The following is a 16,329-nucleotide window of genomic DNA, read 5'->3' as shown; positions in this document are numbered from 1 at the left end:
CATACATGGTGGGCCTGCATAAGGCAGTGGGGCCCACGACCTATTAATGGATAAATGGTGTGTATATAACACATACATCATGGTGGGCCTCACACATGGGCCTAATATACATCACAATGGGCCTCTCACATAGGCCTAATATACATCATAATGGGCCTCTCACACGGGCCTAATATACATCATAATGGGCCGCATCTCATGGACCTCATATACATCAAGTGGGCCGCATCACATGGGCCTCGTATACACCTCAATGGGCCACATCTCATGGGCCTCAAATACATCTCAATGGGCCGCATCTCATGGGCCTCATATACATTAAGTGGGCCGCATCACATGGGCCTCATATACACCTCAATGGGCCGCATCTCATGGGCCTCATATACATCTCAATGGGCCACATCTCATGGGCCTCATATACATCAAGTGGGACCCACCGTCCTAACTAGACTATCTACACCATTCCTCTATTTTTTTTAGAGATCATTTTAGAGCATTTCCCAAAAAATGAATCATATCGAAAGATCATCTGGACCGTACCACAAATAGCAGTGGAGATAATGATTTTCACTGTAAACAATTCACAGGGCCCACCATGACATTTATTTTCCATCCAATCTATTCATAAGGTCACAAAGGCCTGAATTAAGAGGAAAAACAAATTTCATATTGATCCAGAACTTCTGTGATCCCAAACGGTGTCCAATGTTAGACGTTCAATCCTCCATTGATTTTTGCAGTGTGGTCCACTTAATAGACGGAGAACTTGCTGGTGGGGCCCACGCAAATGGACAGCAAGGATGAAATAGATGGACGTCATCAAATGAAATACATACATCATGCGGGACCCACAGAGCTGCTGATGTCAATCCAGTAGCTATATGGCATGGGGGGTCCACAAATGGACAGTTTTGATGTACACATACATCAGGTGCGTCAGCACCATCCCAGCTGGACGGTACAGGAGAAATACATACAAAATGGTGGATCCCACCGTCCTACTTGGACGGTGCAGATACAACGTATACATAGATGTGGGACCCACCGTCCATGAATCTGGACGTGGATGAAATGCATATGTCAAATAGGTCCCACACAGATGGGCGGTGTACATATGAAACACATACATCACTATTGGGGTCCACTTGGTGGCCCAAGGCCCCGCGGACCAAGCCAATATTAGTGTTTTCCCTTCATACAGTCCAACAACCTATGCTACTGGACGTCCATGACTGGATGACCTAGATGAAAGATACACTCATCATGGTGGGCCGCAAAAATAGGGAAGAGAGAGAGAGAGGGAGACGGCGTGCGTTGGAGCGCTCCACCACTATGAGCCCTCCCTTCCATGCATTACAAAATATACATCAACTGTGTCCCATTACATGTGGGCCCGCCAATCACAATCAACGGTGGAGATCCCTTTTCCACCAAAAATACAAGGTCTAGATGACCTTTTCACAATGGAAAAAATAAACATCATGATAGGGTCCATGGAGAATGGCCCCATCATGGGATCAACATATGAATCATTGTGGGACATCGGCCATACTTATGGTCCAAAGTGAGATCCATACCATCAATCGGTAAGCCCCACTTGGCCCATCATCAAAAACATAATCTAACCATATAAAACAGTCACCTATGATTCTCTTCTTTAGCTCATAGGAATCCTAAACTCCTTGGCTTCAACTTTGATGGAGGATGATGAAGATTGAAGGGTTGGATGATGAGATGTGAGGGTAGGAAGTGGGCCTTGATCTTTTCTCTCCTTAGGATTTTCTCTCTTGGTTGCTTGGAATGGTAGAGAGAATGAGAGGAAGAGAGAAGGTGATGGGATGAAAGGGATGAGATGGATGTGAGAGAGGGATGGTGTGGTGTAAGAAAGAAATGGGCAGAGAGAGAGAGTTGACTTTGTGGATGGCTTGTGTAAGAGGGGGATGGGCTAGGTATGGGTTGAGTACTTGCTTATACTTGATTGATTGATGTGATAGATTGAGTAGAGATTCTCTCGAGATTTGCAACGCGCGGCATTATCTTGAAATATATGTAGGCCCACAACTCCTGGCTTAGGTATCGCATCGACGCACGAGATGTGGCATTGAAACCGCAGCGACAGCGCGATCGCAAGGGTACAAATCTCAGATTGAGTCGACTCGGGTTAACAGGGTGTGACTCAGGGTCGCGCATAAATGCCGACTATAGGTCGCGGGTTGTCAAAATTCGATGGGGAGAATCGCAAGGGTCTAAGGAATGATATGGACTAAGATACGAGCTTTACAAATCCCCACTGTTTCCTCTCATGTGGCACATTTAATTTTTGGATCCTCCTCATTTTTGGTCGTATGTCCTAAAATGATTTCAAAAAATAGATGGACGAGTTGGATTTATACAAACATCATAGTGGGCCCCACACAGAATCTTTGCACTTTTTGCGTGAAATCCGCTTGCAATTCCAAGAGTTTCTCCGGAGTGTAGGAGAGAATCTTTTTTTGAAGACTTGCCCTCTCACAGCTAAATCCTAGTCGCTCTCATCATCTTACGGCTTACATGAAGGCTCGCACATAAATTTCTCACGGTATGATTCGCAGGAGACCATTACTATATATATATTTTAAGGTAACAACACCAAGATTTGAGCCTAGATCACTCACACACACTACACATATCAAGGATTCTTATTTTTCTCATATGTAAACACAAAAAGAAAATTATTATGGCATTTGGAAGGCTTTGATCCAGCATTTGTACAGTTTAGATCAAATGGCATGAATGGTCCACCCTTGGACGGTCTAGATCATGGGCCCATATTGGGTCCCCACATAAAGAATGATTTGGATCTTTCCTGAATGAGAATTTCTCTCATTTGTAGGAAGTCATGGACAATTGTTTGTTTTTTTTTTTTTTTTTTTTTTTTTCTGTTTTCATGCGGTCATCAAATTTAAAGGTTAACCATCATATTTAAAGGTCAATTCTGAAAAAAAACGTTGAACATAAAAATGTTTTATAATCACGTATAAAAAAATGGAAGGGTTTATTTGAAAATACAGAGAAAGTGAGTAGTTTCTTGGCATATAACAAAAATGGATGGTGCCATGAGTGAAAAACTCTACTTTCTTCTCACCTTCGTAATGTTGTTATTAGCATTGAAACCGTTTTGAAGATGGGCATTTTCGGAATCGAAAATTGCGACGGACGGATTTTTACACGCACCCTTGCATTGGACGGTTGGGATTTTACCGCACCCTCCAACGAGAAGCACAGCCGTTTTCTCTCACCCCGCTCTGTCTATCTCTCCGCCCGGTCCTCTTTGAATCTCTCAAGTTCCACCCATCTCTCTCTTTGAATATGTGAATCTTTGTTTTTCTCATCTAACTCGATATATTTCTCTCGCTGTCTCTTTGGTGAAGAAGAAGGAGAAGGAGAAGAAGATGAAGAAGAAGAGGAACAATATTGGTATTGTTTGCTTCTTTTCCATTTCTTTATTGCTTTACAGAGTTTTTATTTTTTTATTACTTGGGGTGTTGACTGTTGCAAACTTTTTAGAGGTCGTTTGGATGCTGTATTTGGTGTGAATTGATGGTAAATGGGAGAAATGAGTGTGTTTGGTAGCCTGCATTTGATAAAAATCGGATTCCATTAGAATTCAAATACCTCAAAAATGGCTGTTTTTGAAATACCATAGTTTTGGTAATTATCATGGAATCCATGTGAATTGGAATCACTGGTTATGTTTGGCAGCCTGTAATTGAAATCCACTGGAATCCATGTGAATGTGTTTGACTGCCTGTGTTTGGTATTTGGTGGAGAAAGAAAAGACTATGACTTGTGAATTAGTGGTAACCGGAATCTATGTGAAATGGAATCATATGGTTTTTCTGTGATTTCAAAAAGGAGCTTTTGGTGTATTTGTTGTGAATTGGATTCCAATTCACCTTAAATACTCTCCCAAATGCACTAATTACCACCGATTACATACTCCCAAGCAACCCCTAATTTGGGTGACAATCCAATTTGGATTTCAATGGAATCTTTGCTAGTTGCAATGTTAAAAAATTGGACCATTGAACTCCCTCCCTTCTAAAAATTGGAGACGCATGCACTTTCCTCTCTCAAAAAAGCTCACGCACTCTCCTCTCTCAATTGGACCACTTCCTTGAATTCTCTCCCTTTTAAAAATTGGCGACGCACCCACTTTCCTCTCTCTGCAAGCTCACACACTCTCCTCTCTTAATTGGACCACTTCCTTTGACTTTGGAATTTTGGTGGACCCATCTATGGCTTTATAGAGTTTTTTGTTTCTTTTTTTATTGAATTTCGTGGTGGGGACGTCTATTAGGGCTGCAACTTGCTGAAATGTGGGCTGTTAGGGTCCTCAGGTTGGGTTGGGTTAGTTTTGTTTGGGGTTGAGAATAGAGAACTTGGGAACTTTGGGTTATACTTCATGTTGGGTTGGGTTGTGAGTTAGCTCCTCTATAGGTGAATCAGGCATGTGCGACACACATGGAGTGAGTCTTATATCCAAACCATTGGTCCCATAGGTGGTCCTAACAAAAAAAATAAATAAATTTCAAACTCAGATAAAATGTTCCAAACAATCCAAAAAAAAAATTCTTTTTAAAAAATGCAATTTCCAAGAAAAATAAACAAAAGGAAAAGATAATTGGGTCCTACATCCAAATGGTAGTTCCCATAGATGGTCTCAAACACAAACCCAAACTCATGGGCAAAACAAATAAAAATATAAAAATTTCAAGATAAAATAAATAAATGAAAAAATAGAGACAAGGACAAAAATTGAATCCAAACTTTGGGTCCCATAGATGATCATAACCAGAAAACCCAAACTCATATCAAATGCTCAATAAATAAAAAATAAAAAAAACAAAAACAAAAACAAAAGGAAAATAAAATAAGAGGAAAAAGGTTATCAAATTTCTCTTCTTCTTCTTAATGATCGAGTGAGTTAGGGTGTGGTTCAGGTGTATCTCTTGGACTAAATCCACACACCCATTCAAGGCAAGTGAGTGAAAGATGGTTTGTTGAATGTAAAGCATGCACAATTTTGGAATTCCATAAATACCCGTTACCAATTTTAAATCCCATTCATGTCCTATTAAATTTGAAAGCTTAAATTATTTTGTTAAACTGACTGTAGGGGCAAAATTGTCCATTTAGTCCTCATGTTATATATAGAAGAGATGCTGTGTTGGGTTGTTAGTTGCCTCATCTTTTAGGCAAGTCGGGCTTGCATCATTTTAAGTTTGGTTGTTAGGGTCCTTGAGTTGGGTTAGGGTTGGAAAACTCCAACCCAATTAAGCAATTTCATGTTGATTTACGTCAGGTTGGGAATTTGTTAGGTCAAATTGGTTTGGTTTAGGGTTAAGTACAGAGGAATTTGGTTGAATTCTTTAGCCACTTTGCGTTCATGTTGGGTCAGGTTCCGGTCGACTCTTCTTAAAGCGGTTCGGGCTCTGGTCAGCTCAGGTTGGTTCGGTTTTTGGTTGAGTGTAGAGGAATATTCGGGTTGGGCACCTCGGGTTCGAATCTGTATTGAAATGGTAGTGGGTTGCACGCCTTGGATTGGAATTCATGTTGGGTTGGGTTGTGGGTTGTCTCCTACTAGGGTCGTGTCAGGTTAGTTCATTTGTTGTTAAGTATAGAGGAATTAGGGTTGGAGCAGGGTTTTGCATCTCGGCTTCAAATTCATATCATGTTGGGCTTTGGGTTGCACACCTCAAATTGGAATTTACATTGGGTTGGATTGAGGCTTGTTACCAAGGCATTCAAAAACGGTTACGTAACAACCGTAACGGTCATAACCGTTACGTGTTACGGGGCCGAAACGATCGTAACGGTTGTTATAAGAAAAACTGTCTATAACGGCCCGACAATGGACCCGTAACGGTCCCAAAACATGTTTTTTTTCAAAAAAATAAAAAATAAAAAAATGTCATAACGGCCATTAGGGCCCGTATCATAACGGTACTTGATGTTGGGTCACGCTCAAATCACCCGTCTTTAGATTCAATTATTTAGTTCAAACATGGGCATTATTGTGGGTAATAATCAACACACTTGGAAACCTATTGAGGAGGTTTTCTTGAAGAGCTTTGCTAAGTGCACATGCATGTGCAAGAAAGCTCATGTACATGATTGTTTTGAGATCCAATCCATCCATTAGAGATGGAGGTTTTGGATGAGGGAGTGTATTTGGTTGGCTAAACTCTTGGTTTTGGTTAACGGCTCCCTATAAGGCTTCTTTAGCTCATCAAGGAGTATTAGTTAAGAGGATCCCCTTTCTCCTCTTTTGTTTTGTAATTGTGGTAGAGGCTCTAGGTAGGATGCTAGCCAAAGGTTAGGAGGAAGGCATCCTTTGTGGGTTCAAGCCGAGTAGACCAAGTTCTCCTCTCTCACATCTCCAGTTCACCGATGATACTATGCTTTTCTGTGAAGCATGTGAAACCATGGTGGACAGGTTAGGAATGGTCATTCTATGTTTTGAAGCAGTCTCGGGTTTATACATAAATATTGTAAAACATGAATTATTAGGAATGTACATGTCAAGGAGGAAGTTGAGCGGATGGCATCAGTCTTCTGGTGTTGGGCGGGAGCCTTCCCCTCTCTATATCTTGAACTCCCTCTTTGTATTGGAAAGCTGGTCAAGCACTTGTCGAATGCAGTTGTGAAGAGGTTTGAGAGAAAACTCTCTAATTGGAAATCTCAATGTCTCTCTTTGGCTGGTCATATTACCCTTGTTAAAGTAGCTTTGTCAAATCTTCCATTATACTTCATGTCCTTATTTAGGTGCCCAAAGTGGGTTTTGGAGAGGTTGGAAAATTTTAAGTGTAACTTCTTTTGACAGGGAGCAGATGATGAAAAAAAAAGGTTTCACCTCATGGGGTGGAATTTGTGGTATTCAGAAGAGGTCGGATTGAGAGTGGTAATGGCTAAGATGTGGCTCTATGGAACCCCTCCAAAGATAGTGGCATTCGGATGGCTAGTTGGAGGAGGAAGAGTTCTCACTGGTGACAATCTCCAAAGACGGTCAATGGTGTTACCTAATGTATGCGTTGTGCATATGGTGGATGCCAAGATTGTTGATCACCTTTTCGTTTGTTGCTCTTTTGCTAGGCAAATGTGGACTATCTTTTTCGGAATATTTGAAATGTCTTGGGTGTTGGCCGAATTGGTGGGGGATTTGTTCTTGATTTGGCATGGGGTGTAGCTAGGAAGAATCATTATAGTTATGTGGAGATTGGCCCTTCTAGCCCCCTTATGTGCTATATGGGGGGGAAGAAACAAGAGATGCTTCCACAGTGAACCCCTCAAGGTGGAGGTGGTCTTATTGAAGGCCCATCTTTTTTTTGCCCGAGTGGACCTCTTGAATTAGGGCTTGGAAGATTGTAATGTCTCCATTTCTTTCTTCGCTTGTAATTTTTGCACCATCTTGGCGCTTCCTCAATAAAAATCCATGTTAATCTTTAAAAAAAAAAAAAGGTGGGTTGTGTGAAGCCAAGCCCCAAACTATCTATCTTCTCTGAGTTAGAGGCTGCATCAAACTCTTTACAAGCATGTGCCTGACTAGCACTTGATCAAATGGAAATGAGAATGATAGAATCGAATATCTCTCCATAAAAAATAAAAAGAAAAAGAAAAAGAAGAAGAAGAAGAAGAAGAAGAAGAAGAAAGAATCCAACTAAGAGGGACATATTCAGAGGGAACACCCACCCATTGATTAGCGTGGGGGACCCACCATGCTGTGTATATACATAATCAAGGCTGCTCAGACCCTTTATCTCGTCCAGAAGAAGGTTCATGCCAAGAATCAGGCTGTTCTGTGATTCATATGGGCCCCTGTGGAATTCAAGAGTGGGCGTTCCCTCACAGCTTGTTCCCTTTTCTGTGGCCCACATTAGTTTTGGATCAGGCTGAGTTTTGGATGCTGGAGGCTTTCGGAGGTTACGCATCTGAAAGACAGGTTGGATGGTGAAAACACATCACTGGAGCTCACCCCTGGGTAATTTCGCAGGATGCAATCTCTCATTGAGCATAACATCAATCCTGCCTCTACAGGTATCCTTTCATTATCACCATCATCATCATCATCATCCAAGCCTTATCCCAACTCATCGGGGTTAGCTACAAGAATCCTGTTCCACCATTAGGGTCAGGATTCATGATAAATAAAATGTTTTGGAAAAAGTTTCCCACCCGCTGCCAACCAGATGCAACTCATTCTTTCTTATTATTTATTTATTCATTTTTTTTTGTGTGTGTGAAAGAAAGTGGCTAAAAACTTCATTAAAATCAAGGAAGGGGCCCCCATTAGTGTTAAGGACCGGAGCACCCCTGCCTTAGCCAAATCAGACACCTCAAGATGAGCTGACACCCCAGCCTGGGTAAACGATACGTTTAGCCCAGCTGCCAAGGCTCTTTATCTTTTTAAACACGGACTAGAATGCTAAGGGAACAGGCCTCTTCCAAGACCCAACACATGAGCTCAGCTGTAAGGCTGACAATGTCGATGTGCGCTTGCTGAAAATGAGTAAAATCACTCTAATACCCTCCCTTGAGGGCAGGGCCAAAGAGTAAAAATCACTCTAATAGCTTCGCTTGCTGATTTCTCCTCCTTTTTCTTTTTCTTTTTGTAAATGGGTTTTGTTAATGAGAGGAAAATTATACAAGCAGCAGAGATTTCCCAATACATGTCTAGATTAGATACCATACTCCTTCCATAGAAAAGAGCATCGGCTATGTGAGCAACCTCATGCAAATATGATTGTAGAAGTCCTCTATGCCAGTGGATGAGCCCCAAAATCCCATCCATGATGCAAGCTGGCCTTGATGGCCCCAAAGAGGTTTTGAATTCCCATGTAATGACATTGAAAGAATATGTTAATATGTTAACAGCTTTGTTTTTTTATCTGCAGCGATTTTAGCTGAGCAGATATGTTATAGTTTCATAATTTTTTGTCACTGTATTTTGCAGCATTGTGCAGATAAAATTGGGTTGGGCTCGGGCAGGATATATTGGGTTCGGTCTTGGGCTTGGGATATACAAACACCAACCCGATAAAACTTGGGTCGGGCTCGGGCTGCCCGACCCAACCTGAACCCGATCGATATATAAGCTACTTATAAATTATAATTGAGTGTGGATCGTCCATGTTGAAGGCACAGGGAATTCCACTGCTGTCAAGTCTCATTGGTCCATGTCATTTCCGATGACTCAAGCTAACAAGATACATCAGATTTCTTTGTCCCAAATAGATTGCATGCTACACAACACAACTTTTAAAGGAGTAGTAGTCCTGTATTTTAGCTTGTTTGTTTAGTAAAAATGAAGTTCTTTACGATGAATAATTACATATATAATTAATAAAATCATAGGTGCAAAAAATAAGACATGTATTGAAATATAATAGACTAATGTAATAACAAAAATATTAGCATGTAACCACCTAACCAACCCTACCGAACCCGTTTGGGTTGGTCTTGGGTTGAGAATTCCCAACCTAGGTTGGGTTGTGTTGGGTTGGGTTGGGTTAGGGTTGAGGTATTGGAACCTCAGGTTGGGCTAGGGTTGAGCACCGACCCGCCTGACTTTCAGCCCTAGATAAAATGTAGTTTCATAATGTTAATCGTTTCACTGACTGGTACAGAGTGGCTACTAAGATTTTGGCTTTCTTGTGTCTGTTCATGGATAAATCTTTTCTTCTTTTAGAGGCTGATTTAGTGTTAGCTGATTGACCTTGTCTTACATTTGTGAGGCTCATTTTACAGAAAGAAGAAGCTGCTCATCAGCACGAATTTATCTTACATATGGCCTTGGATATTGTTCAGGACCTTGCATGGACCAAAAATGCTATGTAAGGTTCTATCACCATTTTTACTGCCACCAACTGCTTTATGTTTCTTATTGCAGATGTCAGCCAATAAATCACCCTGAAATTGTGATTCTGCCATGTACTACTACCCTCCTTCATTTTCACACAGCAATAAATCCCCATGAGCTTGTGATTTGGCATGTACTACTACACTCATTCTTCATTTTCACACAGCTAACTCTTGTGCATGTTACAATCTCAATCAGGTTCTTGAAGGCAATGGACAGGTTCAATGACCTGGTGGTGTCTGTATATGTTACTGCGGGTCATATCCTTCCTACACATTATTTAATGTGCATAACTATCAAGATAACTAATAGCTTTTGTGATTAATCATTATCATCATCATCTAAGCCTCATCCGTTGTATTCACATTAGGTGCTTATGCAATCAGTCCTGCAATCCTATTGGGGTGTTTAGGAAGGACAAATCAGATGTTTTATCTTGGGCGTCAGCGCGTGGGCCATTTGTTGATAGTCCTAATGTGAATGTTGATTCCTTTTGGGCTGCATTTTTGTAATATGCAGAACGTTGATTTCTCATCTTTGCTCTTTTATTTATTTATTTTTATTTTTTTTATATACAAGTTTCATTACCTATCAAAAAAAAAAAAAAAAATCATCTAGCCTAATCCCAACTAATTGGGCTGTCTACACGAATCCCATTCCAGCATTCCACTCCACCTCCACCTGCCCTTTTGGGCCTTCCCTTTGTGTTTTTTAGAGCTTCAACTTGAACCAAGTCACTCCTAACTGGTGCAGTTCTTGGTTTCTGGTGCATACGGACAAACAAAAGTTGGTCCCACTCTTAGAAGATTTTGTGATTTTTTTATTTTCCCAAAATAACTGACGGACAAGCTTATTCAGACAGTATCTAAGTAAGCGTTTATTTATTTATTTATTTCAAGATAGCAGTAAATACTAAATTAAGAGAGGGAGGTTATTAAATATTATAGCGTCTTACTTGATGGAATGATCAAGGCACAAGAATTTTTTGGACATAAAGTCGCCTTTTGGTTGCCTTTTGTTTGTATCTATTCACAGAAATTACATTGGAACTATTGATGAATAGCATTAGCTTTTACAGTAAAAACAAATAAATCCTTTTGTTGCAAATTATGTTTCGATAAAAGTTGATTATAGTTTTATCAGTGATATTGTAATGATGTAATGATTAGCAGCCATACATCATAGAATTCATAATTTTTTCCTTTTCTTAGTGATTTTTTTTTCCTATTCTGAAACTTGATTTTTCTTCAGTTATTTTGATTTTGTGAATTCGTATCATTTAATGTATTTATTGAAAATGAGTGTTTGTTCATGATTTTATTTTTCTTGACCAACCATATCATACATACTAGATTGATGCTACTCCATGATTCTCGCAACGAGGATGGGATAAAAAGCTTTTTCCAGGAGGTCCATGAGCTTTAGATAAAGGTACAACCCCCAAATTAATGTGCCATGTGTTGAGAAACAGGATCACTCATAAAAAATAAAAATAAAAATTACAAAAAAATTTATAGAATGAGTTCTTCTAATCATGGACACTGATGTGGTCAAATATTTTTGAAATTGTATGTTCTTGATGAATTTTGTGAACTTTCTCATGAAGTTAGGGACTTGTTACCTTTGTAATTTGTTTGGATTGTTACTTCGAGGTTGAAGTTTGATGCATGACAGAAAGGGCATCTTCTGCTTTTAACTCTTTGGAACTGTTGAACTCCAATCAAACTTACTCCAAGTTATTAACCTTGGTTTGTTTATCCAATCATCCTTTGATCGATCAAGTCATTGTTTGGTTGTTTTTTGCATTTGCAGATTTTTCTGAATCCTCTATACTTGCCGGGATCTCACATCACGTCATCGCATTTCGGCATGAATGTTTGAGCCCTCACAAGGAAATATCTGTAGCTGTTCATTCAGTTGGTATCAATGTTGAGGTTGTGATCCTTTTGAATGGGATCTTTTGGCTATTTGGATATACAGGCGAATCCAATTGTGAATTCAGTGGAGATGACCACTTCTTTTGCTAAGAATATGAGCAGAGAATTTCTTCAATATAGAAGGCTCCATCATTTTAAACATGGTGATCATGGCGCGGTTTCAAATTTTGCTTCTGCTGGTAGATGGGATGTTCTTCTCATAAATTGGTTTGAGATGAGAACAGGCTTAGAAACTAGCTCCACCTTTTCATTCTCAGAAGTTACATTGGTGGTTGAAAAAGTCAGAAAACAGAATTCCACATAATTCAGTTTCTGTTTTCCTTGCAGCGCCAAATTGAAAAGGAGATGGTTCAACCAACAGCGGTGCAGAAATGAACTGATACTGATTTGAATGTGCATCCAAATGGCCAGTGTTGGACAGTTGCCGTGAGGTTAATGGAAAATGAATTAGTACCATGTAAAAGGCAACCTTTACGGCCTGTTTGGAACATGGGATTAGGTGGTATGGAATTGCACTTGGTCCCATGCAAATTCCATCCTGCATTTGAAAACCATGAGAAGGATTTGATTAATCCTGGTATATCATATCATCCAGTCCCAACAGCAGATACTGCAGGATTTCTAGTGGATTTTGAAATCTACTACATCTGTGAGCCCCGATGCTTGTGTTTTTTCTACGCTGTCCATCCATATGCGCCCTTTACACGTGACATTCGAGTTACATATGCGTACAGGTGACCGACATCAGTTGTGAATATGGTCCGTTGATTACAATTCCATAGTTGACCAAACACAAATTTCACTTATTATAGTGCTTTTCCCAAAGGAAGAATTTGATCCCAAACATGGGATTGGATGGTCAAAATACCATAGTATTTCCAGACATGCAATCAATGATCAATGATGGTTTTTATTTCCATTTAATGCAATTGCATACCATTTAATCCCATGAGCCAAACAGGATGGTGATCAGATATGAATTTGTTTAGGGATCTGACCAAGCTGGGAAAAGAAGTGATAAGATACAGGGAAGATACCACAACTTTTGGTCCCGAGAACAATCTTTTCCACCAGCACGCCACATATGTAAGAAGACCAATACCATGAAAACAGTAGGCCCCACCATGAAGATCACTTGGGACAAAAATCAAGCTGCTCTGCTCATGTAGGTGGGTCACTATATGGATGAGTGGACAGCTGACAGTCGGGCTCAGCACACTGGTGTTGCCCACCTAGTGAGTGGATCAGCTTGCTTAACGACAAGCTTGATCTTCATGGTGGGGCCCACTGTTTTCATTGTACTTGTGTCCAAGAAAATGGTACTGTTGCTTTTAGATGATCAGTACTGTGATTGCTCTGGGGCTGGTAAACAGTCCTACAGGGATGAGGAGAGGGGAGAACTGGGTGGCTTGACCTTTTGTATTGTTTTGCAGCTAGTGAGATGCTGACAGTAGGGGTGGCTATGGACCTGGTGGCTTGGCTATGTACAGGGCATCCACGATGGAAGCCCAAATACTAGAGTTTGGAGATTCTTAAACTGGTTTGGGTTCAGTTTTGTAATGGATGGTTGTTATTAGGTTGCGAATTTAAATTCTTCACTGAGCACTGATGTGGCTAGTTGCGAGAATCCTATTCCCTGGGTGTGCAAATGTGGCACATGCTAGAGATCTAGGCTGTCCATCAAGTTGTCTTTGCATGCATTATATTCCAAAAATGGCATCAACCATTGTTGCAAGGAGCAAAATCACATTTGGAGAGTTTTGGAGATTCTTAAGGTATTTAAACTACAAGAAGAAAAGAAAAACACATGGACATTACCTGAACATCACATCGCCACTCCATTTAACAATATTTGGAATGTCTTTTTTCTTTTTTCTTTCTCCTTTTTTTTTTTTTTTTTTTTTTTTTTTTTTGCAATTCAGCAATGAATCATATTCTGCACATGATGACAAAGTGATTACTTCATTTGACCAAACCCAGTGTGCAGGCTTCAAGCTGCAACACACCCGAAGTGGGACGCACTCGACCAGTTGCTCTGCAGTAGTGTAGGATGAATGTCATTCCACCATGCCAATGCTGGTCCCTTGTACTTAAAGGTCACCAATCCGTTGAATTGATCTTGGTGTCAAGCTCATGATTTTGTTGTTTTATAGAAGGCTCTTTTTTGAAGATTTAGAAGAGCAGCTCAACCCTGTCAAGTGGGCATCAATTGCCATGGAGTTTGAAGATTCGCTCATCAAGTTGGCGACCTCTCAATTCAACAGATGAGTGTGTCCACGTAGTGGAAACGTCTACTGGATATGATAGATATGAATAGTATGGAAGTACCCGAACACAGGGTATTAGAGTCTATTTGTTTATGCAATTACCACGGTAATGTAAAGAAAATGTGCAATGTTTTTTACCTGTCTCACAGCATCTACTTTTGATTGCTAATTCCCATGTTTGGTTAATCGACAATAAAATCGTAGTGATGGTTTTTTTTTTTTTTTTTTTTTAATTACTTTACTGTTAAATCATCACCAAAATATATTGATGTGCCATTTGGATTCGAGATTTTTATAATAATGCCACGAAAAAGTGCAATGATTATAAATTCATTTATCAGTTTCTTGAATACATCTACATTTGACCAAGGATTTCTATATTTGGTTTGGTAATGAGAAAATCATAATGATAACGCATTTCCTTTACACTATCAAGGTAATTGGCAAAACAAACAGACCCTTAAACATTTTTTATATATAAAGTAATAAGCAAATAAAATGCTTTATAAGCATCAAAATTTCCTTGGTAATTTCCATTGTGGATTGTACTTTTAAAAGATGAAAGACAGCCAATCTATTCAACTGTTCTACAAACAATACAAGCATCATTAAGAAAATGAAAGTGTTATTTGATATGCATCAACATCTTGTACATTCAAGAGAAGTGTTAGAGGATATCCCAAGGCTAAATGCAGTCTACATTTGCATTTAGATTCGAAGACAAAAATTGCTTATCTGGATTTTACATATTATAGCTCGAGCACTTTAACAAACGGTACCTGTTTTCAATGTTTATTATATTTTGGTGTATTGGAACCATAGAACATAATGCAAATGCTTGTTTTTGTGTGTAGATGGAGATGAGATGGCATTGGGCTCTATTTTGTCATACCCACTGAAGTGGTCCCTACTCAGTGGTGATTGCCTTATACTTAGTAGTGTTAAGATGATACTGGAATTTTCAAGTTGTTCCCCACTCAAAGGTGTGGTGTCTATTGAGTGGTCTCTCTCGCTCTTCTTTTTCCTTTTCTCTTTTAGCCAAGAATAACTGAATTCATGACAATAGCTCGCGACGATCCCATTAAAAAGAAAAGAAAAGAAAAGGGAAGCCTGTTCATTTAGACAATTATGAGAAGATGGAATTTCTTAAACCTTATCATTGCAGTAGCACTAACAAGATACGGGAACACCCCATTGGGTCGGTACTGCCGCCTAGTCGTCAGCCTCCCTAGAAGGCCCGATTTGGCGTTTCAGCTAACCTTAGTGCCGACTTCATCAGTCCGATGGCACTTAGTGATTTCGAGCATCCAATTGGTTAATCTTTCTATACATTCGAAGGCATTCATGATAATGCGCATATCTTGTATCTGCAGCTGGCTTTAAAAAAATAAAAATAGTTTATGGCGTCGGACGTCCATTTTAAACATGAAATTTACATGGGTTGCATGCAAATACAGATATGCAATGATACCCATGTTTTTCTTTTGTTGTTTAATTGTGAATTATGGCAAATCCGAAGTGTGTGCGCATGTGAATGGCTTGACTAACCCATACAACTAATCTTTTGTGCGCTATCATGCTCCATAAGGAAATGGGTCAAGATTGTAAGGATGCAAATTAAAAGGGTCAGAATCATGTTGGTGGGACATCACCTTTTCAATGGTTTACCTCATCCTAATGTTGAAAAAATATGGATTTTTCGTTGGTTTATGGTCTGAGAGCAACATCCACAACAAGCTCCTGTAGATGAGTCCAATGAAGGAACGAAGCCATGGCTCAGTGGTAAACAGAGCATTTCAACACGGGGGTCATGGTTTTTAGTGCCATGTGTGGGTGTGTCTAACAATTAAAAAAACTAAAGAAGTAAATAAAAAGAGTCCAATGTGTCTTAGTTATGTTTAGTTAGGACCTGTTTGGGACTAGGAAAATGAGGATGTGAAGTTGGTAAATCCATTAACTTGTAAAACTCATGGATTTGCAGTGGGTTTAGATTTGACAAATTTTCAACTTGACAATCTGATAATCAAACTACAAATCAATTGATTTTAGTGAGCTTTTATTATAATGGTAGAGCATTTATTGCAAAAAATTTATTACTTTTGTTTTTAGGAAGTTTATTGGCATTTGTTTTCACTTACATATGTAAATGAGAGTAAATAATTAATAATAACTTTTGAGGGGTGTTTGTTTGATAGAAAAATAACCACATAGTTATACCTTGAAAATA

At 39.5% G+C, this 16,329-nt stretch overlaps 1 long non-coding RNA gene across 2 annotated transcripts; it reads left to right on the top strand.

Annotated features, from left to right (window-relative positions):
* The first annotated feature begins 8,288 nt into the window (after positions 1 to 8,288).
* Positions 8,289 to 13,725, top strand: LOC131240443 (uncharacterized). 2 transcript variants are annotated; one of them, XR_009168754.1, is made up of 3 exons: positions 8,289 to 9,872; positions 11,251 to 11,329; positions 11,711 to 13,725. It is a non-coding gene; the product is annotated as an uncharacterized LOC131240443 (long non-coding RNA). The 2 variants fall into 2 exon arrangements; XR_009168753.1 differs by lacking the exon at positions 8,289 to 9,872 and having other exon boundaries at positions 10,545 to 11,329.
* The last annotated feature ends 2,604 nt before the right edge of the window (positions 13,726 to 16,329 follow it).

This window comes from Magnolia sinica, chromosome 3 (genome assembly GCF_029962835.1).
Source record: "Magnolia sinica isolate HGM2019 chromosome 3, MsV1, whole genome shotgun sequence".
Classification (NCBI taxonomy): domain Eukaryota; kingdom Viridiplantae; phylum Streptophyta; class Magnoliopsida; order Magnoliales; family Magnoliaceae; genus Magnolia; species Magnolia sinica.
Note: the sequence above shows the minus strand (reverse complement) of the source record. Positions and strands in the feature narration are given on the sequence as shown.